This window comes from Balaenoptera borealis, assembly GCF_965194805.1.
Source record: "Balaenoptera borealis genome assembly, chromosome: 2".
Classification (NCBI taxonomy): Eukaryota; Metazoa; Chordata; class Mammalia; order Artiodactyla; family Balaenopteridae; genus Balaenoptera; species Balaenoptera borealis.
The window spans coordinates 120723519-120746815 of NC_138867.1; the positions used below are offsets into that span (position 1 = coordinate 120723519).

Sequence of the window (23297 nt, forward strand, 5' to 3'; positions counted from 1 at the left end):
TTTTGGACTTCAGGGGACATGTCAGTGAATGAAATAAAGGTCCCACTCCCACAGAGCCCAAATGCAAATGTAAGAGCATTTCACTCTGTAGTGGCGTCACCAGGGCCAGACAGGCATACACACGAGAGACCAAATGAGTTCATTTAGCTGCAGGAATTGAGCGCCCGCTCTTTGGGAGACCCTGTGGATGCCCGCAGTGGAGGACGGGACACACCCAGACCCCACCTCTTTGGAGCTGCAGTCTGGTTGGGTATATGGACTCATAAGAAGTTCTTGACCTACAGGCTGTGAGCAGTGCTGCAGCAGAGAACCTAAAGGGTGCTGTGGGCCCTTCATGCAGATTTGGGGAATTGGGAACACCTTCCCAGAGAAGTGAATTTCAAGTTAATGCACGAGTAAGAAGAGGTAACGATAGTGTTGACTCTTAGTTGGCCCGGTAAGGTCTTCTGGTTCTGACATGATTTTTTTTTTTATTTAAATAAATTTATTTTATTTTTATTTATTTTTGGCTGTGTTGGTTCTTTGTTGCTGTGCATGGGTTTTCTCTAGTTACGGCGAGCGGGGGCTACTCTTCATTGCGGTGCACAGGCTTCTCATTGCGGTGGCTTCTCTTGTTGCAAAGCATGGGCTCTAGGCGCATGGGCTTCAGTAGTTGTGGCACTCAGGCTCAGTAGTTATGACTCGCAGGCTCTAGAGCGCAGGCTCAGTAGTTGTGGCACACGGGCTTAGCTGCTCCACAGCATGTGGGATCTTCCTGGACCAGGGATCGAACCCGTGTCCCCTGCATTGGCAGGCGGATTCTTAACCACTGCACCATCAGGGAAGTCCCTATGTACCCTCTTTTACTCTGAAAAGTGCTTAATTAAGATGGTGAATTGCATGGCACCCTACTGTGTGCCAAGCAGTGCTGCAGGAGCTCCATGATTAGAATCGTGCTGGCTCATAGTTAAGTACTCAAAACTGAGCTATTTGCTGGTCACTTACCTCAAGTCAAAGACTAACAGTGGCTTTAATCAGAATGGCATTTATTGTTGACTAAACAAGAAATCTGGGGTTGGTGGTCCTAAGGTTGGCAGTGGCCGACCAGTGACAAAAAGACGAAGATTCTTTCTGTTCTGCCATCAGGGCCAGCTGTGTAATTTGTGGGGCCTGGTGCAAAAGGAAAAATGTGAGACCCCTTTTCAAAAAGCAGGAAAAAATTGCCATTTAAGGTACTAAAACATAAAGCTTTTAACTTTCTTTTATAGCTTCTTTTGACTTGTCATGATACATTTTTTTAATTTGCTGTTGAACATTCTAGGTAAAGAAAAATTAACGTATTAGCTTGAATTTTACCATTTATCTTTATCATGCAGTCCCAGTTTTAGGTGCAAACATTAGAGCATTTACCTTGCCTGCAAAATTACCCAAATTACACAGTTATATTCACAATTATATTCAAATAAGCTAATAGTTAAGTGGTCTTTTTAAGAAGCTATTTTTCTTCTGAAATGCTCAAATTTATCTATTAGAAGTAGTAAGAGGCAGAATATAATTTATAATTAATACTAACATTTTAATCAAAATTAAGAGCTGAAAGTCATTTAATGTTTTGAAAATTAAATCTTAGCTTCGCTTTTTAAAAATGTAATGTCTGCAATTACAGTGCTCAATGTCCATTTCATTTCCAAAATAAAGAATTAGTATTACGCTTCATGCATGTTATATTTCATATATGTGTGAGTTGTGTATCTGCATATATGACACATATGTATGCAACATGATATAATTTTGCAGAAAGCTGCTCAGCTACCATGTACAACTGGTGCTAATATAGGACTGATTTGTGGAACCATGAATAGGAACAGAAACAAGGAAAGGGATGTTTAGCACTCCTGAGCTTCTGTACTTCATTTTGCAAGAATGTGTTGCATTTGTGCTGAGACGAAGGGTTGAGAAGCACACTTGTCTGCTCTCTTTCCGGAGTTCTCCCCACACTCCACAGCAGTGTTGGTCTCTGGGGCTGGCCAAAGCACGGTCCACACACCTCTGCTCGATGCAGTTACCTTTAGTTTTGAGGACCTAGGGCCAGAGGTGTGACGTGTTTCCCCGGGGCCCGAACCGTGTTAGTCATCATAGCAGATGTTGAGGGTTATGGGTCGTGCTGTGTGACTCTGAGTGACAGGGGTGCCCGTGTGTTCTTTAACTTGTACGTGTGGTCTGTGATAGATGGGACCCTCTAGAGCCTGGGGCGCCGGGCAGGGGCTTCTCTTGCTTGGTTCCAAGAATAGTACTGTATTTTCTAGGAGCACTCTGTAGACTTCCTCTTCCATTTCATTGGCCGGAATTAATCACGGGCAAAAAGAAGGCAGGTTTCTATAAGTTATACCAATCACGATGGAGTCCCTGGAATGAACACATGGCCCCTGAACAAATTTGGGGTTCTGTTAGTGAGGAAGAAGGGAAAATTGTTTGCTACTCAACCAGTGATATCCCCACAGTTATTGCTCCCATTTTCCTGAAGGGGAAATTGAAGCATAGGGAGGTTGAAGTCATACACCTAGGACGTGGTGGGACTGTGGTTGGAATCCAGGAAACCTGAGTGTACAGTCACCCTCACCACTCTGCTTACTGCTTCCTGTGGCTGATGAGTAGGGGTTAACCACACTGGGGAGTGAGGACATAAAGCGGGGTGAAAAGAGTATTCCAAGCAGAGGAAAAGGCCTGTGCAGAAGTCTAGAGAGAGGCAAGGGATGGCATGGTCTAGCTGAAGATTGAAATATATTGAGAGAACCTTGGATCTATCCTTTGAGGGGGGGCCATTGAGGGATGGGGCTGGAGAATGTTTGCCGCTGGGGTAGCTAGGTGGAGACGGGAGATGGCAAGACTGGAAATAGGCACAGGCTGGGAGGCTGTTGAAAGATTCCAGTAGAGGGGAGAGAGTCGTGACTGAAATAGGGGAGGGGGAAGGGAATGTAAGCAGTCAAGAGCTACTTAGAGAACAGAATTGATAGGATTTCTTTATCAGGGAGAAGGAGAAAGAAGAACCAAGGATGACACCTGAGTTTATGGCTTGGAAATGGGTTAGCGGATGTGCCATTCGGATACAGAAAACAGGAGGTGGTGCCATGGGTGGGGGGAGTACGAGTCTACTTTTTTCTGTTCAGTTTGATTTTGGACATGTTGAGTTCACAGAGATAATAGTGGAGCTGCCGCCGTAGACATTAGAGTCTGAAACACTCAGGAGAGAAGTGTAGACTCCAGAGAGATGAGGGCTTCTTCAACATGTAGAACCTCTGGGTTCCACCATGGGTGAGCATGTAACGTGTGGAAAGAGACTCTAGGACAGAGCCTCAGAATCCCAGTGTATAAGGAAAAGGAGCAAACTGGGAAGGAGCTGCCTCCACTAGAAGAAGCCAGGAGAATTTGGTGTCACTAAAGCCAAGCAAAGGGAGCCTTAAGACGGAGAGAGAGATGGCGCTTGAGAAGTGAGTGCCAAGAAGGTCATGGATGATTGTAGCAGGAGCAGTGTCCCCGAGTTCAGGAGGAGACGGCGAGAATGCAGGGAGTTGACAGGACCCTGGGAGGTGGGGAAGTTGAGGGAAGGTGATAACATCATTCAAGGTACCTGAAAGTGAAGGGACAGGTAATGGTATGGGAGGATCCAGGGAAGGTTTAAAAAACTGGGGAAGACTGGAGCATGTTGAATTGTGGGTGAGAAGTAGACCTCTGAGAGACCAGAAGTTGAAGATGCAGAGAGGAGATGGGGAATGAATAGTACAAAGAACTGAGAAGGCAGGAGAGGGTGGGATCCAGGGCTGAGATTGAGACTCTGTCTGAGGGAGGGACGTGGCTCCCATCTGAATGGGTGAGGACGAGGCAAGGAGGATACAGATGTGGGAGAGTGTGTGGGACTGAGAGGTTGATATTTGTTTCCTCTGTAAGGTAGCCGGAAGAGAGGCGGCGGTAGGTACCGTGCAATATATGGGACATACTTACATTAAAAGATATTCACTGTGTATCTGAAATTCAAATTTATTTTATCTGGCAGTCCTAACTGGGACTGGCAAAGGATGTAGCTGGTCCTGTTGGGGAGACATAGGACGGTAGCAAGGAGGTGTCGCAGGCTCTGAGGAGTTTTGCTCTGTGAAGTGTCTGAGCGGGCGAGGTGGTGGGTATGGAGACTGGGTTTGCCGTGGCTCTAACTTGGGAGATAGTCTCCAGCGGGACCCAGCCTCCTGAGTGTCAGTGTGGAGAAGGCAGATGGTGTGGGAGGTCTGGATTAGACAGTTTGCCATCTCACTTGGGTGAAACCCAAAGGCGTCATCACCGTGGTTTGTTTGAGGCCCTGCCCTTCTCCCACCTCATCCCCACCCTCTCCCACCCGTGCCGTGCTCCCTGCAGCCTCGGGGCAGCTTGCTGTTCCTCAGACACTCCAAGCTCATTTAGATCTCCGGCCTCTGCTCCTGTAGTTTCTTCTGCCCGGAATGCTCTTCCTCAAGGTAATCGCAAGGTGTATGGCCCTTGCTTGCTGTGAGTCCCTCAGAGGCTTGCCCGGATCCCTTTTTCACAACGGCACCACCCCCTCTGCCCGCCAGGCTGCTCTGTTTTGATTCACGTCATTTCTCACCTCCTGATATATTATGTATATTTATCCAATTTTTGTGTCTTCCCATTAAAATGAAAGCACCACCAGAATAAAGATATCTTGCTCTCGGACGTAACCCCTGTTCCTAGGTATGCAGAGGAAACTTAAGTATTTGGTGAAATGTTAAACAAAATAATGATAAATATAGGATACCTTATGAATATCTTAGATCATACTTTTATAGGTGAATTTTTAAAATCCCTCTGTGTGTGTGTGTACGTATCAATGATCAGCAATAAAAGGAGTGAACTACTTGGTACATGCACCAACATAGATGAATCTCGAGTGCATTCTGAGTGAAAGAAGCCAGACTCAAAAGGCTACACACTGAAGAACTTCATGATATTCTGGAAATATAACTTCATGATACTCAGTTATAAGGCCATAAAGCAAATCAGTGGTTGCCAGGGGCTGGGAATGGGGGGCGGGGTTGGCACAGAGGAATTTTTGAGGGGTATGGAAATGTTCTGTATCTTGATTGTGGTGGTGGTCACACAGCTGTGTGCATTCACGAACATTGGTAGAACTCTGCTAAAAAGGGTGAATCTTACTGTATGTAAGTCATACCTCAGTAAACGTGAGTAAAAAAACCACTTTCTCACCTAGATTTTGATTGTAGTATTTGGGCATTTCTTGTGACTGTTGGCTAATAATTCATTTTGCGTGGGTGGCAAAGTAACCCCAGCTCGATGGTGTCATTCATGCTTACCGCTGCCAGTGAATACCTGTGCCAAGAAACTAACTTGTTCTTAAAGTGGAAGAGATTTGTTAAGGTGGAACTCTGTTGGTTTCCTTTCCAGCATCTCCCACTTCCTTCTAGGAAGAGAACACCTTTTCCTGTGTGGCTAGAAGGGACTGACCTTTGCCCTGTGTCCCTAGGACTGGGCTGTTGATTGTAGCCAGTTGAGTCCTTCCTAGCACTTCTCTGCCAGAGCTCTTGGGGAAGATGATGTACTTTTGCTGGAATTGGTAGGATGTAAATGTGAGCCTGTTGGTGAATCTTCTTTTTTTTTTTAAAGATTTCTTCCACTGAAGGCAATTTATTGATTCTGTTGGTGAATATCTTGCTTGCTGAATGGAGAAAGAAAGACAAATAGAGCCCTGATGTTTGAGCACCTAGATTCAGCCGTGCCTGAAGCTGAATGTGCACTCTGGACAGCCCATTAACATGAGCTAATGAATTCCACTCTTCTCCACTTAAGCCATGTCGACTTTGATGGCTTCTATCAATCATAGCTGAGTTCTGACTCATACGTTGAAAATGAGAAGTTCTTGATCTATGAGGTGAGAGGATAGTAAAAGATTAGACAGTTAACTAAATTAATGAGTTGTGAGAGGAAGTTGTCCTAATTTCTCCTAGCCTTTTTATTATGGAAGCAGGAGCAGGGACAGAGGGTTGAGATGGGGATGAATGAGGGAGATTGAAGGGTGAGCAGACAGGTATACCCCTGGCCAAATGGGGCTGGGGATGCCAGGGCCCTATGCCCTACCAGCTGGGGGTCCCTGGCTGGCTGAAGAGGGTGTGGAGTCAGTGGAATTGGCGAGAGCTGGACTGTAAGCCAGCCCTGGGCTCCTGCCCTCAATTCCTGAGCCTCGCTTTCCTTCTCATAAACCCGGAGTGCTGCCTGCCTGCCTGCCTGCTTGCCCTCCTCAGGGTTTGTGAGAGAGGCTCCAAGGAGTTGACAGTCTCTGAAAACCATTGACACTCTGTGGCTTCATTTGGTTAAAGGTAGGAGGCTGGACGAGACAAGGACTAGATAGACCCTCGGTGTCTGAGGGACTTGGGCTGTGATCTACCTTCTTTGCACGAATTGTGGATGACAGATCTTTGCTGAAAGGAGGGTGAGAAGAAGCATGAAAGTAGGGCCCAGGGACTGAGAGTTCCTTAGGGGTCAGCGATGTGTTTGAGGAAGGAGTTTTCTGAAGGGTGTGCAAGGGGCCTGTGGCAGTTTTCTGGCTGGAGTTGTTAGTTCAATGCCTTTTACGTATTAGAAAGAGGGAAAGACATCTTTTTTCCTTTTTACCTTTTAAAAAATGATGTAGAGTTTTTCCAAATACAAAAGAATCTCTTATTTAAGGATTTTGAAAATACAGAAAAGTAAACATGAGGAAATAATACCACCTATGATCATGCTACTTCCAGAGATAACACTGGTAATACTTTAAAAAAAAAATTTTATTTATTTATTTATGGCTGCATTGGGTCTTTGTTGCTGCGCGTGGGCTTTTCTCTAGTTGCGTAGAGTGGGGGCTACTCTTCATTGGGGAGCCATGGCTCTAGGTGTATGGGCTTCAGTAGTTGTGGCATGTGGGCTTAGTAGTTGTGGCTCACGAGCTCTGGAGTGCAGGCTCAGTAGTTGTGGCACATGGGCTTAGTTGCTCCGTGGCTTGTGGGATCTTCCCGGACCAGGGCTCGAGCCCGTATCCCCTGCATTGGAAGGTGGATTCTTATCCACTGCGCCACCAGGGAAGTCCCCAGCCCTCGTAATACTTTTGTATTTCCTTCCAGTATTTATTTGTGTGCCTACGTGTATTAGCGATGGCTTATATGTAAAATTTGATTCTACTGTCTATATAGCTTTAGAATTTGTTTTTCACTTAATAGGTAACATAAACATTTTCCTATATCTTTGTGTTTTTGTAGCCTGATTTTTTAGTTTAGTTGTATTTCACCATCTAGATGTATCTCTTTTATTGGACAGAAGGTCATTTCCCAGTTTTTAGGATTATAAAATATTGTGGTTAAATCTTTAGATGTATTTTTTTTGTACACATCCTTGAATAATTTTGTAGGACAGAGCTTTAGAAGTGGAATTATTAGGTCACATGGGATGTCCACTTAAGAATTTTTGTCCTCATCTGGCCAGGTTGCCCCTGGTTAAGTCAGGCCACCTTGCTGTCTACTGGTGATGCACCAGGATTCAGATTTCTCTGATCCCTGGCCCTTGCTGGGTATTACTGGGTTTTTAGGAACTTGCTAATTGATATGTGGGAAAAGCTTTCTCGTTTTTATTTTAATTATGCCCTTTTCTGGTTACCAGTAAGGCTGCCCAATTTTTTCCCCATAGAATTAAGTTATTTGTATGTTTTTGTGAATTGCTCTTCACGCCCTTCATTCATTTTCCAGTTGCGGTGCTTGTATGTTTCTTTCTGATTTATAATGACTCTGCTTACAGTGAGAATGTTAGCCCTTTGTGGGGATTGATTTTTAAGAGTGCAATGAAGTATCTTAATAATGGATCTTTTATCAAAGTCAAGGCAGAAGTCTTGGTTCTGGCTGTGGTGATGGTGGAATCTGATGATGTCCACCCGCTTCCCTGCACACAAATCCAGAAATAGAGTATTTTATAATGTCTTAGAGTGCAGCCGGGCTGTTTACCTTTATTTCACAGACTGTTACCCTTAGCCTGGAAAGGGGTAACTGGCCCAACCCCACAGCCGGCTACAGGCAGAGCCGGGGCCCTGCACTTGTGCTCAGATGACCGCTTTGCACCGCCTGGGAGGTCTCCGTCTCTTCTCCCAGGCTTCCAGACCCTCCTCCCTGGAAGCTTTGGGGCCTAGATGATGCGTATTTTTATACTAGCCACTCTACTAGAAAACAAAATCTGTTCAAAGCCGTGTTACAGGTTTTTCCAGAACTTTTAGCTTTTCAGAATCCACCTACTTCCCTTGCCCCCAGCAGTTACCATTTGAATTTCCCAATCTGCAGCTTCCTTTGTAACCGCGTGCGTTCACTGGGTCCAAAGGGACCTTTCCCCCAAGGGATTTGGTTCCCTGGGACGGGGCTGGGCAGGTGGAGCCCTTCCACTGACTTGGGGCAGCCTCCCCAAGAGCGCTGCCCCTCCTCAGGCATTTCTGCAGGTCCGCGACGGATGTGGACTCTCTTTCCCTCTCTCTCAAAGGTTCTTTCATTTAAATATGTGCATACATTTTTCTCCTGCCGCTCTTTCCCCCCCAACTAAGAATGAAGTTAGAGGCTTCGTTTGCTAAATTTAGCTCCTGCTGACGCACCATCCCTCCCGCTAGCAGTCTCCTCCTGTCTCAGTGTTTCTCTCAGCCTCGCTTGGGGTAGATGAACACCATCACATCCTACATAATGTTTAGCTCGGAGGCATTTCCAGATGGGAAATAACGTTTCTGTACTTTCGTGTTCTCTGCATGCATAGATGGTTGGGAAGTGGGGGGCTGGCAGCCAGCCTGTTAGAAGCAAAGATCCACGGGGCGGTGGCAGGAGAACCAGTGCAGTGGTTGTTAGAGGTTTGCTCGTGCTGAGCAGGGGAGAGAGGTGGCTCTCAGGAGATCCGGGATGGGATTTGACTGGGACGTGACTGGAGAATTTTCAGGGAGGGGAGGCCCTCCTACTTGAAGCAAACCTTAGGGCGGTTAAAGAAAAAATTATTCTGACGCTCGTTAAAATGATAAGGAAGATTCTATTTAGGGCTATTGCAATAGGGGTACTGCAGTAGTGGGGAGAGATGGGGCTCAACTCTGAATACAAAGACAGGTGGGGATTTACCCCCAAGGAACAGGGTGAGGGCCTCAGTGGATAGAAAATTACTAAGAGGTGACATCAAGGGTAGGGGATTCTTGCTAAACTGATCTAACAGGATTCTTGCTAAAGGCAGGCCAAGGACTTGAGACATCAAAGGTGGAGGATTCTCTCTAAACTGACTTAGCAGGATTCTTGCTGAGACTGGGCTATGCAGGCCTGGCAAGGAAGACCAAGGTCAAGGCCTCATTGAGAAGAGGGCTTGGGGCTCAGAGAAGCCTAATGACAGTTTGGTCAAGGAGAGAGTCTTTGTCAGTCTGTCCTCTTGTTCAAGGACAGAAGAGACATTCTCCTTTTGAACAATGTAAGTTCATTTCACATTCAGTCACCTTTTGTTCATTAAAGACCAGCTGAACCATCTGTTGGACTTGGCAGTGGAGGATGTTTACTGGATGGTGTGAACTATCAGGCATTTAAATGAGGGAGTTCATGATCTGTTGTGGTGATGAGTCTTTTGAAGTTTTTATCACATTGTAGTCTGGCTTCAGCCTGCAAGGCTTCTTTAGATCTTGGCCGGAAAGGTCAGTCACGACCAGCCTGTACTTCTAGTAAGGAACTGGGCAGTCAGGTTGTAGGGCTCAGTGAATCCATGACAGGGGGGTGGGAGAAAATGGGAAACTAGAAGAATGGAGAATTTGGTAAGGACGGAAAATGTGCAAGATGGCAGGATCCAATACAATTTACAGGGAGGTAACAAAGTAAAAGGTAGAATGTAATTTACCAAGAGGTGAAAAACAGCTCAAAGACAATGAACAGGACCAGAATTGGATACCCATAAGGGCGTGCTGTAGTTTTTTATTGAAACATAACATTTCTCTCTTCAGTGTCCAATGTTGGTCACTGAGTGGGTGTGTTAATGTCCACATGGAAGTGGCCTGGGGTCAGGCAGGTTGGGGTCAAATCCCTGAACTAACTGTGAGATGTCGAGCAAATTGGTTGCCTTCCTAGTGTCTGTTTCCTGGGTTAGGAAATAGGATGCAATCATGAGCTAACATTTATTGAGTGTTTCTCATGGGTCAGGTGCTGCTGTAAGCATTTGACATGCTTCACCTCTTTGAATAATTATTGGGTGCAGGTGAATGATCATCTCTTCTACAGAAAAGTAAACCAAGGGTTTAGTAAATCACGTTAACTTGTCCACAGATGATGCTGACGTGCAAGGAGAGATTGGTCCTCGTGTATTTAAAGTGAGTTGGGCACTTACTAGGTGCTGGCAGAGCCCCCGTCTTCTGCCTTCTGGGGGCGGCTCTCCTGTGAAGGACAGGGAGGCCCTGACCCAGCCCTTGGTGGCCACCGGGCAGGACCCAGCTGGGGGAAGTGGCAGGGCAGCTGCAGCCACTAGAGGCTTGCCCAGAGCCGCTTCTCACTGGCTGTGCAGGCCTGGCTGTGTACTGGCGGGCCTGTATCTCCATTGCTCCTCGCACCTATGGGGTGGGCATCTCCCACCCTACCGTGCAGATGAAATCAAGGTTCTCAGAGGGTGACTACCTGCCCAAACACACAAGAAGTGGCGAGGCAGGGATTTGAGCCCAGGTCTGTCTGGCCCAGAGCCCTTGCTCTCTGCTCTGCTGTGCACCGTCAGTGACCAAGGAGGCTGACCCAGGCTAGGGGAGAACCCGTATGGGCAGTGTGGAGGCACTGGGGAAATAGCGGGTAATGGCGTGGCCTTTGAAATCAGACAGACTGGGGTTCAGAGTCCTAGCTCTGCGACTTCTTAGCCATGTGAGCATGAAAAGTGAGTTAACCTCTCTGACACTTGGTTCCCCCTCTAAAATGAGGTGGTCATAACTACGAAGGAGAGTGTGGGGAGGACATGAGAGAAAGTCTGTACGTAAGCATCCAGTAAATGGTGGCTGCTGTGGTTATGTGGGGCTTGCTGAGCCCTTTTAGATCCTTAGGGAGGGCGGACTCTGGAAGGCAAGCCTCTCAGGTGTAGGAGAGGCCTTGGGCTTTACTTACTTGTCTTGGGATGTGTCCCTGGGAGCCATTTATCAGAAATATAGCCACTAAAGTTTGGAACGATGATGGGGGAGACTGGGGCTGGGTACGGTACCCCCACATCTGTCCAACTCCACTCTTCCTGGTGATGGTCCAACAGGAGAGGCCGGTAGGAAGTGGTGAGGATTAAATGCTCACGTACATGACCCTCTTAGCCTCGTGCTTCACATGTGGGGAGTCCCCCAACTTCTAACTGTGGCTCATTAATTTGTTGATTCCAACAATGTTTTAGATTCAGAGGTCACAGTGATGAACAAAACAAAGTACCCACCCTCATGGAGGTCACATTCTAGCAGAGAAGATGGATAATAAACACGTAGGCAAATAGATTTGAATGCAGTATTGGGGAGTGCAGAACAGTACAGCAGTGTGAGGGGACAGAAGTCTTTTGGGGTGACCAGGAATGTGACATGTGAGCAGAGACCCTAATGAAGCGAGGGCGCCAATCATGAGAATGCTGGGGGGCTCATCCCAGGCAGAGGCCCCGAGGTGGGGCTGAACCTGATACAGAGAGAAGGCCCATAGGAGTGTGGGCGGGGGAGGGGTAGGTGGGAAATGAGGCCAGGGTGGAAGCTACCAGATGTCATCAGGCCTTAAATGATTTTAATATGTTTTAAACAATCATTATTTCCAGATTTCCCCAGGCAGGTTTAGCTCTCCTTCCCCGTCTGCATTGTGTGTGCGCACAGCCATTGCAGCAGTGGTCACATGGGGTTGGCTCTTTGACCCCCACCCTGTGAGCCCTTTAGGCCAGGGACCATTGTCTGTTTTGCTTATACCTAGCATGAAGTACGTGCTTCTTCACACATTTAAAAATGAATTTGAGTGATAATGGGTCCTGTCTTTCAGGGGGTTTCTATGTGCCAGTCACGATGGTAAGAACTTACATATTTCATCATCCCATTAAGTCTTTCCAGTAGCCTCTCCCCAGGGTGTTGTACCCATTTTATTTTATTTTTTTAAATTTATTTTTTTTTAATTGCCTTCTTTTTAAAATTAATTAATTAATTTATTTTTGGCTGTGCTGGGTCTTCGTTGCTGTGCGCCTGCTTTCTCTCGTTGCGGCGAGCAGGAGCCACTCTTCATTGCGGTGCGTGGGCTTCTTATTGCGGTGGCTTCTCTTGTTGCAGAGCACGAGCTCTAAGCGCGCGGGCTCAGTAGTTGTGGCCTGCGGGCCCTAGAGCATGCAGGCGTCAGTAGTTGTGGCTCACGGGCTCAGTAGTTGTGGCTTGTGGGCTCAGTAGTTGTGGTGTACGGGCTTAGTTGCTCCATGGCATGTGGGATCATCCTGGATCAGGGATCGAACCTGTGTCCCCTGCATTGGCAGGCGGATTCTTAACCATTGGACCACCAGGGAAGTCCCACGTCCCCATTTTATAGGTAAGGAAATAAGCTCCAAGGCTGGTCTGTGTCCCAAGGAAACACACCTAGGAATCTGCGGAGCCGGGATTTGAAGCCAGGACTGTGTTGAAGCAGCCATGCTTTCAACTGTGACAAAGCCAGGAGCAGTTGTGGTTTCTGCCCTTCCCAGGGTTGTGGTGTGCACTGCCGTGGGTCCCGGCATCCCTCAGTGTTCTCGGTCCCTAAGGGGTCACTTTGCATCCCTGTGTGCCTGTGGCATCCCGTGGGGCCGTCTCTCAGCCCTCCTCGCTGCTTCATAATCCACAAATGGAAAAGTGGCACTTAGAGCAAATTTATTCAGGTGGGAGCTGCGTAAGACGTGAAAATAAGGCTTTTGAGCTGCTGCACGTAAACTGGAGTGTAAGTGAAAAGCTTTTTATTTGGTTTCGGAGCCAGACTTTGAGCAGCCAGTGGGGCCGTGCGGTCTGGAAGCGTGCATTACAGGCAGTGGGTCGGAACGGGGGCACTTTGATGGCGAGGAGGGCGAATGGCTCTGGTGCAGCTGGACCAGCCAAGAGGCCAGGATGTCAATAAACGGGACACAGAAAGCCTTTTCCGAAAAGATGGAAGGCGGGGAGGAGAGGAAAGACCGTGCCTCGCTCCTGGCGTATTTGAGAAGGAACATGCTTGAGGTAACACATGTTGGCAGCTTTTATAGCTTCCTCCCACTAATGTGCTGGGCAGGCCCAGAACAGGCCGGTGTTTTATTTTCATGTAACGAAACCCAGTGGATCAGAGGCAGCTCTCCAGCAGCGGCTCGCCTGGGGCCCTGCCCGTGGAGGGAGGCGGGGCGCCTGCGTCCAGGGCAGTGAGACGACCCCGCACACCCCCACTCCCCGCCACTGCCTGCTGCCCGTGCGAGCCTCAGGGAGGTGGGGGCGGGATGTGGGCTGGGATGCCCGGCCGCCTCTGGATGCTGGCTTGGCTTGTCGTGGTCCTTCAGTGTGGTCCCCTATGGCCAGTGCTGGTGAGGGAGGTGGTGGCGCTGTGAGAAGGTAGCCGTTCTGGAAGGCAGGCAAGCGCTGGTCGACGCTGAGTGTTGAGGGTTAGGACCTGCGTAGGAACCATAGCGCCAGGAACCTACAGAATGTTCTTTGTGCCTCTGGTTGCTGCTTGCCAAGGCGCTTTCCATGACTAGATGTAACTTGCATTTATAATCTCTTCTCTTTGGTAATATGTACATATGTGTGTGAGGTGTATTTGGACATGGGATTACGTGTGTGGGTAAAAATACATCTCTATTATGTTTTTGACCCACATGGGTGTGTTCCACAACATTTTTGAGAGCCATGGGCTCGGGGACACTCCCGACTAGCTACTTTGAGACACTAACAAAACTCAGGCTTCCCTTGGATGAGGGTAGGATCTGCTGTTTTGTTTTTGTTACAGACTCTTTCTCCCAGTTTTTTTGTTAAAGCATGTTTTATCCTAAGAACTTTAGGTTTATTTTTAACCTGTATTAATTGTGGGAAAATGAGAATATCAACAAAAATAAGAAGCTAAAAGTCTTATCATTCAGTGTTATATATAAAATAGCTAAAGAACAAGGACCTCCTGTATAGCACAGGGAAATATCAATATATTAAATATCTTGTAATAACCTATAATGGAAATGAATCTGAAAAAGAATAGATATATGTATAACTGAATCACTTGGCTGTATACCTGACACACTGTAAATCAACTATACTTCCATTTAAAAATAAAATCCTATTATTCAGGATGATGGCTGCTGCCGCTTTTGGTGTTTGTATGTGCTTCCAGACACTTTCCTAATGACTATAAATTAATGTGACATAAAATCTAATTGATGATGGCTAACACTTGAACGTTATTATTTGCCAGCACTTTACGTGTATGCACTGATTTAATCACTCAACAATCCAGTGGTTGGTTTTATGATTAAACCTATTGTACAGATGAAAAAGCTGGGCCCAGAGTGGTTAAATACCTTGCTTAAGGTACTAAGCTGAGATTTGAACCCAGGCAACCTGGTTCCCTAGCCTATGCTTTTAGCTACTCACTACACTATCTTTAAAAAGAATAGGGTAAAACTATCCATACTGACTTGTAACCTTTTTTTCGCTTAACATATTATGAACCCATTTTTGTGTCAGTAGCCTTACATCTAGAGCATTATTCAAAATGGCTGTGGTGTGACCTGTACAGGCTGAAAATGAAATTCTGATTTCCTCTGCGGCCATCTTGGGTAATAATTATTACTGCATTAAAAAATAGGAAACATCGAGGCTCTGAGCCTGGTGCTATGCTAAGAGCTGTATACATATTATCTAATTTAATCTTCATAGTAACTAGGGCTTCTGGCAGAAGAACAAGTTAGGGAGGATCAAGGGTAGACTTTCCAGGGTATCTCATTTACATAAAACCTCAAATTTAGATTTTTGACTTTATTTTCAAATAACATTATAGCTGCAGTAATATTTTTGTGTTTGTTAATTTTTAAAACAACTTGTTATTTTGAAATAGTTTGACTCAGAGGAAGTTGCAGAATAGTACAGAGGATTGCTGTGTACCCTTCACCTTGCTTCCCCCAATAATACCTTCTGTAACCATAGTAGACTGTCAAAACCAGAAAATTGACTTTCCTAATAGGTCAGGTTCTATGTTTGTTATTAATGTTAACATTTAAAAAAAAAATACTTAAAATGCATCATACCTGATAACCTAGTTCAGTACTTTTTGTTAAATATAGAGTCTCCAAGTGGAGAGGCTTGAGCTTCTCTCCTGCCTCAGAAAGGTGAACACTGTTATTAGCTCGGCTCAACAGGTAAAGGGTGGAAGTCGAGAGGTTCAGTCACTTGCATGAGGTCACACAGCTATAGTGAGCTTCAGAGCTGGGACTTAAGCCCTCCGATTCTAAGATCTACACTGAGCCCCCATACTCCCAGCATCTCTCCCGGTTTGTTGCTGTTCAGGGCGAGGCTCTGAGTATAAGTAGGTGTGTGTTTATATGCATCCATGCGTGTGCGTGCACACACACGGGTACACACCACAGACGTTGCCCCGCACTCCAGAGCTGGAGCTGGCGAGGACCTGGAGTGGGGCGTTTAGCCTCACTCCTCACTTAACAGAGCAGTGAGGCTGGCATAGGGTTGCATCTGCTGTGTCCTGTGTTGGCCCATCCCCTAGGGTTACAGGCCGAATTCTCCCATAAACCCTCTCATTTTCTAGGTTACCTTTTGCAGCTCTCCTCGGGTTGCTGGTTTCCGCGTTTGCTGGCTTCCAGCTGCCCGGCTCTCCGTGGGCTCCACTCCCTTCTGGAGGTGCCAGGGGAGCTTGGGCGGTCAGGGGCTGAGCCTCCTGGGTTTCTCCCCCCTCCCGTTGCTTCTCCCATCTGCCCACCCCGTGCCTCTCAGCCAGCGGCCGGGACTGCAGTAAAGAGAAAAAGCCGTTTGTGTAGGGAAGATCCAGGAAATCACATTTTGCTAAAGTCCTGTCAGTAGGAAGAGATGGTCACCCGCACCCCCGTCAGGCCCTCTCTTTTACTGCCTTCTCTTCCACCTGCATTCAGAGCTTTAGCTGCCTTTTAGGTGACTTTTGTCACACCCAGAACAGACAAAATCCACCCCCTTCCCCTGCCTTCCCAGCCACAGTCATGGCCTGTCAGCAAAAGCAAGGCTGACGTGTGGAATTGAACACCTGTGTTTCTTGGAGAAATCAGGGTGCCCTCTAGTTGACCTCTGAAACAGCTCTGCCCAGACCGTTACTGGATTTTGCACATGGAGCCGTGGGAGTGCAGAGCAGGGTTGTTCCAGACCCTCACCCGCCCACTTCAGAAATCCCAGATGTGCCTGCCGCTCTCAGTTGACCTGTCCATTGTGTGTGTGTGTAGGTGTGGAAGAGCGTCTGGTGGCCTGCGTGGACCTCCTGAGCGGCTGGGACCAAGCCTTTGCTTGCTGAAGCTTCTGGCCACTCTGGGTGGAAGAGGGGTCCCAGTCCAGGGACTGCACCTGGCAGGGCCGGGGTGGAGGATGGTAACTTACAGGAGCGCCATCTGAGACAGCGGCGAGAGCTGGTCTGCCAGTTAAGCGAGGGTTGCTAAAGGGCATCGCCACCCTAACCTCATCATGTGCTGAGTCCCGTCCCTTGCCATCCTCTGAGGCACGCAGAGAGATGGGATTTCCTCACCGGAAGCCTCTCCAGGCTGAGAGGACGGAAAGGAGAGGGGATTAACTTGCTCTCCCCTTGGACCTGCATTTCCTTAGCTCCACAAAGCCTAGTCTGAGGTTGACACCTCTGGTATGCAGGGGTGAACAGCTACCTTCCCTAAACCTAGGGGCGAGCTACCGGGAGAACATTCCAGGCCAACAGGTGACAGGTGCCTGCCAAAGAGGTTTCTTTCTGAAGAGCAGCTAAATGAGGGAAATAGCAGGAGTTCAGCTGCCCTAGTTTTTAAAGTAGTTTGCAGCATTTTAATATTCACTCATTCTTCCAACCTTGGACCATGCAATATATAATACAAACATGAGTAAGACTCGGTCTCTGCCCTCAGGGATGGTCCATGGTCCAGTAGCATCAGCAGCCCCAGGGAACCTGATAGAAACAGTTTCATCCCAAGTCTCATCCCAACTTGACTGTATTAGTTTGCTTTATCACAAGCTTATATTGTCCCAAGAGCCCCCTGTGTGTCACATGCCCATTCGAGCCCACATGTTCTGCCCCTGCCTTATTCCTTCACCTGTGACAGACGGCACTCGTCTGTCGAAGAATTTTTTCACTACTTACATATTAGAGTTGGCACAGGTGGTAAAGTCTCTTTGTCATCCCTGTTGAAAAAGGAGAGAATTCACTAAAAAATAATTAGAATGCAGTGTGATAATTGCACTAAGTGAGGTACAGGCTGTGGGCAGCTAGAGGAAGGTCCAGTCCTTTCTATGGGGAGTTAGGTATTGCATTATGTCCCCCCAAAAGATCAGGGAGTCTTAACCCCCAGTACCTCAGAATGTGATCTCACTTGGAAGTAGAGTCATTGCAAATGTAACTGGTTAAGATGAGGTCATTCTGTAAAATAGATAGCTAATAAGGACCTACTGTATAGCACAGGGAACTCTACTCCATACTCTGTAATGGCCTATATGGGAAAAGAATCTAAAAAAGAGTGGATATATGTATATATATATATAACTGATTCACCTTGCTGTACACCTGAAACTAACACAACATTGTAAATCAACTATACCCCAATACAAATTAAAACAGAAAAAAGAGAAAAAAAAGATGAGGTCATATTGGAGTAGGGTGGGCCCCTAATCCCATGTGACTAGTGTCCTTAGAAGAAGAGGAAATGGAAAGGCAGTAAGAAGGCCACGTGAAGATGGGGGCAGAGATAGGAGTTATCTAGCTGCAAGCTAAGACATGTCAAGGGTTGTTGGCAGACACCAGAAGCAGGGAGAAAGACATGGGACAGTTTCTTCCCTAGATTCTTCAGGGAGCGTATGGCTCTATTGACGCCTTGACTTGGACTTCTAGCCTCCAGGACTGTGAGCATATATTTGTTGTTTTAAGCCCCCCAGTTGGCAGTACTTGGTTATGGTAGCCCTAGGAAACTAACACAGGGGGCATGGAAGACTCAACAAAGAAGGGCAGTTGAGTGGTTTAGCTGGGCACACCCAAGGGAAAGTCATCTCTGTAGAAACAAGGGAGGCCGAGACAGGGAGGGGAGAAGGAGCAGGGGCTTGTTCACATAGTCAGGGGGTGGGTGCTTGGATTTTAAATAGGGAAGGAACAGATTTTGCTGTTTGGAGAGAGGAGCTGGGGCTGAGACCAGCCTTGCTCCTAGTAGAAAAGCAGTGAGGTTGTGTAGAGCTGCCTCAGTATAAACATACAAATACCTTAAATGCTAAAGTAGAAAAAAAATTAAAGAGGAGCAGGAATCCTCATCTGTAGGACAGATAGGTAGTAGCACTTCCACAAAGCTTTTTCGTTCTCTTGATGAATATTTGTCGCGTGTCGTGCCTGGTGCTGTGATAGCAGAGGGGTGTAGTCAGACAGGGTTCCTGCCTGGAGGAGCTTAAATTGCACGTGGAGGGCAGATGATAAGCAGGAAAGAAACATGCAAACAAGATAACTAAGGATGGTGATAAAATTCTTTGAAGGGAATAACCGGGGTGATAGGAGAGAGTGATCTCACATAGGGCAGTCAGGGAGTTGAGGATTGAATGAGATAACTCCCTACAGCACGTGATAGGCACTGGATAAGGTTATTATCCTTGCTTCAAGGGTGAACATTTACTCTTTTCAGGGGGTTTTAATTTGCAGCAGTAGATGATGAATTTCCACCCCCAAACAAAACCTCTCTTTCCTTGATGTGTTTGGGGCAGCCTAACATTTGTCTTACTGCCGTGATGGCCAAATGGGCTTCCCAAACTCTGATCGCAGAGTTCAGCTATGCTGTCTTCTCTGTCAAAAACAAGAGTCTAATCTGTGTAGGGAGGATTTCAGAGCTTTCTGCTGTTTGCTCCAGTCATGGTAGTCAGCTCTCTTAGAGTGGTCTCTGATGCCTGACCCAGTTCAGCTCTGCATTTTGGAGGAAGGCTTTTTCTATCCTTACACTGCCTTCTCCTGTCTTCCCTTGGAAGCCAGATCCCATTCCCCCTTCTGAGTTGGATGCACGTCTCACCTCACCACTTTTACGGCTCTGCCTGCTCACACTAGTGCCTGTTAAGTCTTCCCTTCCCTGGTCTCCTACTTGTTTGTTGAGTGCTTGTTCTGTGCCAGGCCCTGCGTGAGGTGCAGTCTCTGAGTGAAGGGGCACGGTCCCTATCCCTGGAGTGCAGGCGTGTAGACTAAGACACTTCTCACACTGTCGAACACACCAAAGGAAAATCCCCCGGGACCCATGCTGGCAATTAGATGGGTGCCCGCTACCATGAGAGTCTACAGTGGGGCATCTAGCCTGGTTGGGAGAGCTTCCCTGGGGAACTGAGATCAAGGGCACAGCATGTGCAGAGACGAGGTGGTGAGAGAGAAGCCGGGGAGGGAAGGGTGGAAGCTTCCTGGGGGCAGCGAGAGAGCTCTGCCTACCTTGTCTGTGCCATACAGCTCCCCAAATAGCCTGGCTGCCCACCCTTCTAGCATCTGTTGTCCAATCCAACAGTCACTTTCCAACATTGTCATTTGACCTGTGAGGACTTCCTTGGTGGCGCAGTGGTTAAGAATCCGCCTGCCAACGCAGGGGACACGGGTTTGAGCCCTGGTCCGGGAAGATCCCACATGCCACGGAGCAACTTAGCCTGTGTACCACAACTACTTAGCCTGAGCTCTAGAGCCCGTGAGCCACAACTACTGAGCCCGCGTGCCTAGAGCCTGCATGCCTAGAGCCTGTGCTCTGCAACAAGAGAAGCCACCGCAATGAGAAGCCCGCGCATCGCAATGAAGAGTAGTCCCCGCTCACTGCAGCTAGAGAAAGCCCACGTGCAGCAACGAAGACCCAACACAGCCAAAAATAAATGAATTAATGTTTGACCTGTGAGCAGTGTTGGGCAGGATTGATCATTTCCTTCTCTTTGAAACAGTTTTTCCACGTGGCTCCCAGGACACCACACTCTGCTGGTGTTCTTCTTGCCACCTAGCAACTCCTTCTCAGACTGCCTCCTTGATCCTCTTCTTCCTTCAGGCCTCACCTCTTGAGCTGTCCCAGGGTTTTGTCTTGGACCTCTTCTACCTACCCTCACTCTCTTGGTGACCTTCAACTCTGGCTTTAAATACCCTCTCTCAGTGGACCCTCTCCAGCTCTGACCTGACTCCTCAGTGTCAGACTCATATTATCCAACTACCCACTTAGCATCCCTACTCAGATATCCAATAGGCATCTTAAAATTAACAAGAAGCAGTTTTGTCTGCTCCTCCCTACAATTTTGTTCTTCCTACAGTCTTCCCCGACCCTGGGAAGTAATTATTCCACAGTGTACTCAAGACACAACCCTTAGAGTCAACCTTGACCCCTCTCCCCGCCTCCACTGACACTGAGTGCTTCAGCAGACCCTGTCCACTCTGCCTTCAGTTTATCTGGAGGCAGTTCGGTGCTTTGCACCTCCGTCACCACGCTGGCTCTAAGCCACCGCTGCCTCTTGCCTAGAATACTGTGATCAGCTCTTAACTGTGCTTCTGTTCCCGTCCCTACCATTCTCAACACGCAGCCAGAAGGATCCTTCTGAAGTATAATCAGGTCATGGTCATGCCACTCTGCTCAAAATCCTTCAATGGCTGCACATGTCACCCAGAATAAAAGCCAAAGTCTGTTAAAATGACAGTGGCCTACAAAGCCCTACCGGAACTGGCCATCTGCTCTTTCTCTGATCTCATCTACTATTACCCTCCCCCTGCTCTCTCTGCCCTCCTTGTTGTTCTTAGAACATTCTAGGCTTGCCCCCATCTTACAGAATTTTTGTTATTTCCTCTGCCTAGAGTACTTTTCCCGCTAGGCATAGATAAGCCTCCCTTCCATACTTTTATCAGGTCTTTAAGATGGCTCCACCCCATCCGAGTTTTCAGTTCCTTTCTCCTGGGCCATTCCTTATCCCCTTCCCCTGCATTGTTTTCCTCCCTAGCACTTATCACCATATGAAGTACATATTTTGTTTATTTTGTCTTTCCTGATTAAAATGTAAGCCCTACGGGGCAGGGATTTTTTTTATCTTCCTCACTGCTATGTCTTTGGCATTTAGAACAGTGTCTGGGACATAGGAGATGTTAAAACATATTCAAATGAATTAATAAATCCATACAGATGAATTATTTATAGATTCAACTTAAAAATAGTGAGTCTTCAAATCTGTGAACATGATAGACCTCTCTGTTAAGTTTGGTCTTTTTTTCTCCCGGCAGTGGTTTGTAGTTTTCAGTGTATAGGCCATGCCTGTCTTTTGTTAAATTTATCCGTAAGCATTTTAAGTTTTAAAAATGCTGTTGTAAATGGCATTATTTTTCGGGCTTTATTGCCCTGGCTAGGATTCTAGGACAATGTTGAATAGAAGTGCTAAGTGGACATTTTTGCCTTATTCCTGTATGTGGACAAGTTTCTTTCCTCTCTTGCCTCTCTCCCTGTACATATCTGTATCTCTTTAGCAGTTTACAGTCCCCTCTCTACTGCCTCTGAGGACCCTCACACCAGAATCAGGTGTCATGTTGGTGGTTTGGGACCCTGCCCTTCGTGGTGTTGCTGGAATGTTGCAGGAGCAATGCCCGGCTCTCCTGCACCGGCCATGAGGCCATCTGCATCTTTCATCTTACTAGGTGTGTAACTATAAATGAGCCTTAGGGTAGGCAGGGGCCCCGGACAACTTAATATTTTAAAATGTTATTTTGTTTTTCGGCTGGTCCTCAGGGGCAGGACACTGAATGAAGTGTACCTCTCCGTGTATGGCACAGCCTTGTCATCGTCTGTGCAAGGCGCTTGCCTCTCCTGTGATGCTTTTGTTTCCCGTTCCTCCTCCTCCCCTGCTTCCATTTCCTGCTTTCCTTAGGCCACTGTGTGTATAAGGTGTAGCCTTTTCAATGCACTTTTAGAAAATTTGTATAGTTAATTTATGGGCAAATTTCTAAAACCTTTAATTATCTAATTGTGATATTTTAATATCTAAGTGGTATTGCTATAGGTGTCATTCTGATTCTTCACTCAGTTCAGTGTCTTTAATCTCTTTATGTTGCTAATGTATGATAACATTACCAGCTACACACACAAGATAAAAGATTAATGCCATAATTGAACTAAAAAGGAGAAATGAAAGAAATTAGTTTATAATAAAACACATAATTTGATATATAAATGCACAGGCACAAATGTACTGGAAGACATGATGAAATGGCTGCTTTTAAGGAAAAACTTTAGATTTAAGAGAAGGAAAGATTTGACTATGATTTTTGAAACTTTCCTTAAAGTTTTTAGTACTTTGAAATAAGAGCTAAATAGATATCCATGTGACTGTAAGCAGTTGGTCCACATGAATGTTTGGCAGGACATTTGAAAGTCCTGTGGGGCATGGTGTGTGTGTTTCCTGTGCATTGTAAGACCTCGAGCATCCCTGCCCACCAGTTGCTGGTTGAACCCCTCCTTCCAGTCACTATGACAAATAACAATGCCCCCACAGGTGTTCAGATTGCCCCCCCTGGAGATGGACCATAAGCCTAAATCTAAAACCTAAACTGTAGTACTTCTAGAAGAAAACATAGGAGAAAAATCTTTGTGATCTTTGCTTAGGCAAAAATTTCTTAGATATGACACTAAAAGCATGACCCATCAAACAAAAAATGGATAAATTGGACTACATCAAAACTGAAAACTTTTGCTCCTCAAAAGATACTGTTAAGAGAATGAAAAGATAAGCCACTGACTGGGAGAAAATATTTGCAAAGCATTTTTCTGATAATGGGTTTGTATCTAGGATTTATATAAAGAACTCTTAAAACTGAGTAATAAAACAACTCAATTAAAAAAAATGAGGAAACGATGTGAAAAGACACTTCATCAAAGAAGGTATATGGATAACAAATAAACAGATGAAAAGATGTTCAGCATCATTAGTCATTAGGGAAATGCAAATTAAAACCACAATGAGATAGCACTAGTACCTATTAAAATGGCTAAAATTGGAAGACTGACCATACTAAGTGTTGACAAGGATGTGAGTACTGGAACTCTGCTACACTGCTGGTGGGAATGTAAAATAGTATGGCCACTTTGGAAAACAGTTTGGCTATTTC

General features: G+C 46.6%; 1 protein-coding gene and 1 long non-coding RNA gene across 2 annotated transcripts in view; one reads left to right on the forward strand and one right to left on the reverse strand.

Moving 5' to 3' along the window:
* Positions 1–23297, reverse strand: part of LOC309624597 — a 329163-nt gene that overhangs the window by 232606 nt on the left and 73260 nt on the right. The window lies entirely within an intron of this gene.
* The window catches only part of LOC309624566 (uncharacterized protein), a 404937-nt gene that overhangs the window by 49486 nt on the left and 332154 nt on the right, over positions 1–23297 (forward strand). The gene's annotated exons all lie outside the window — the stretch shown is intronic.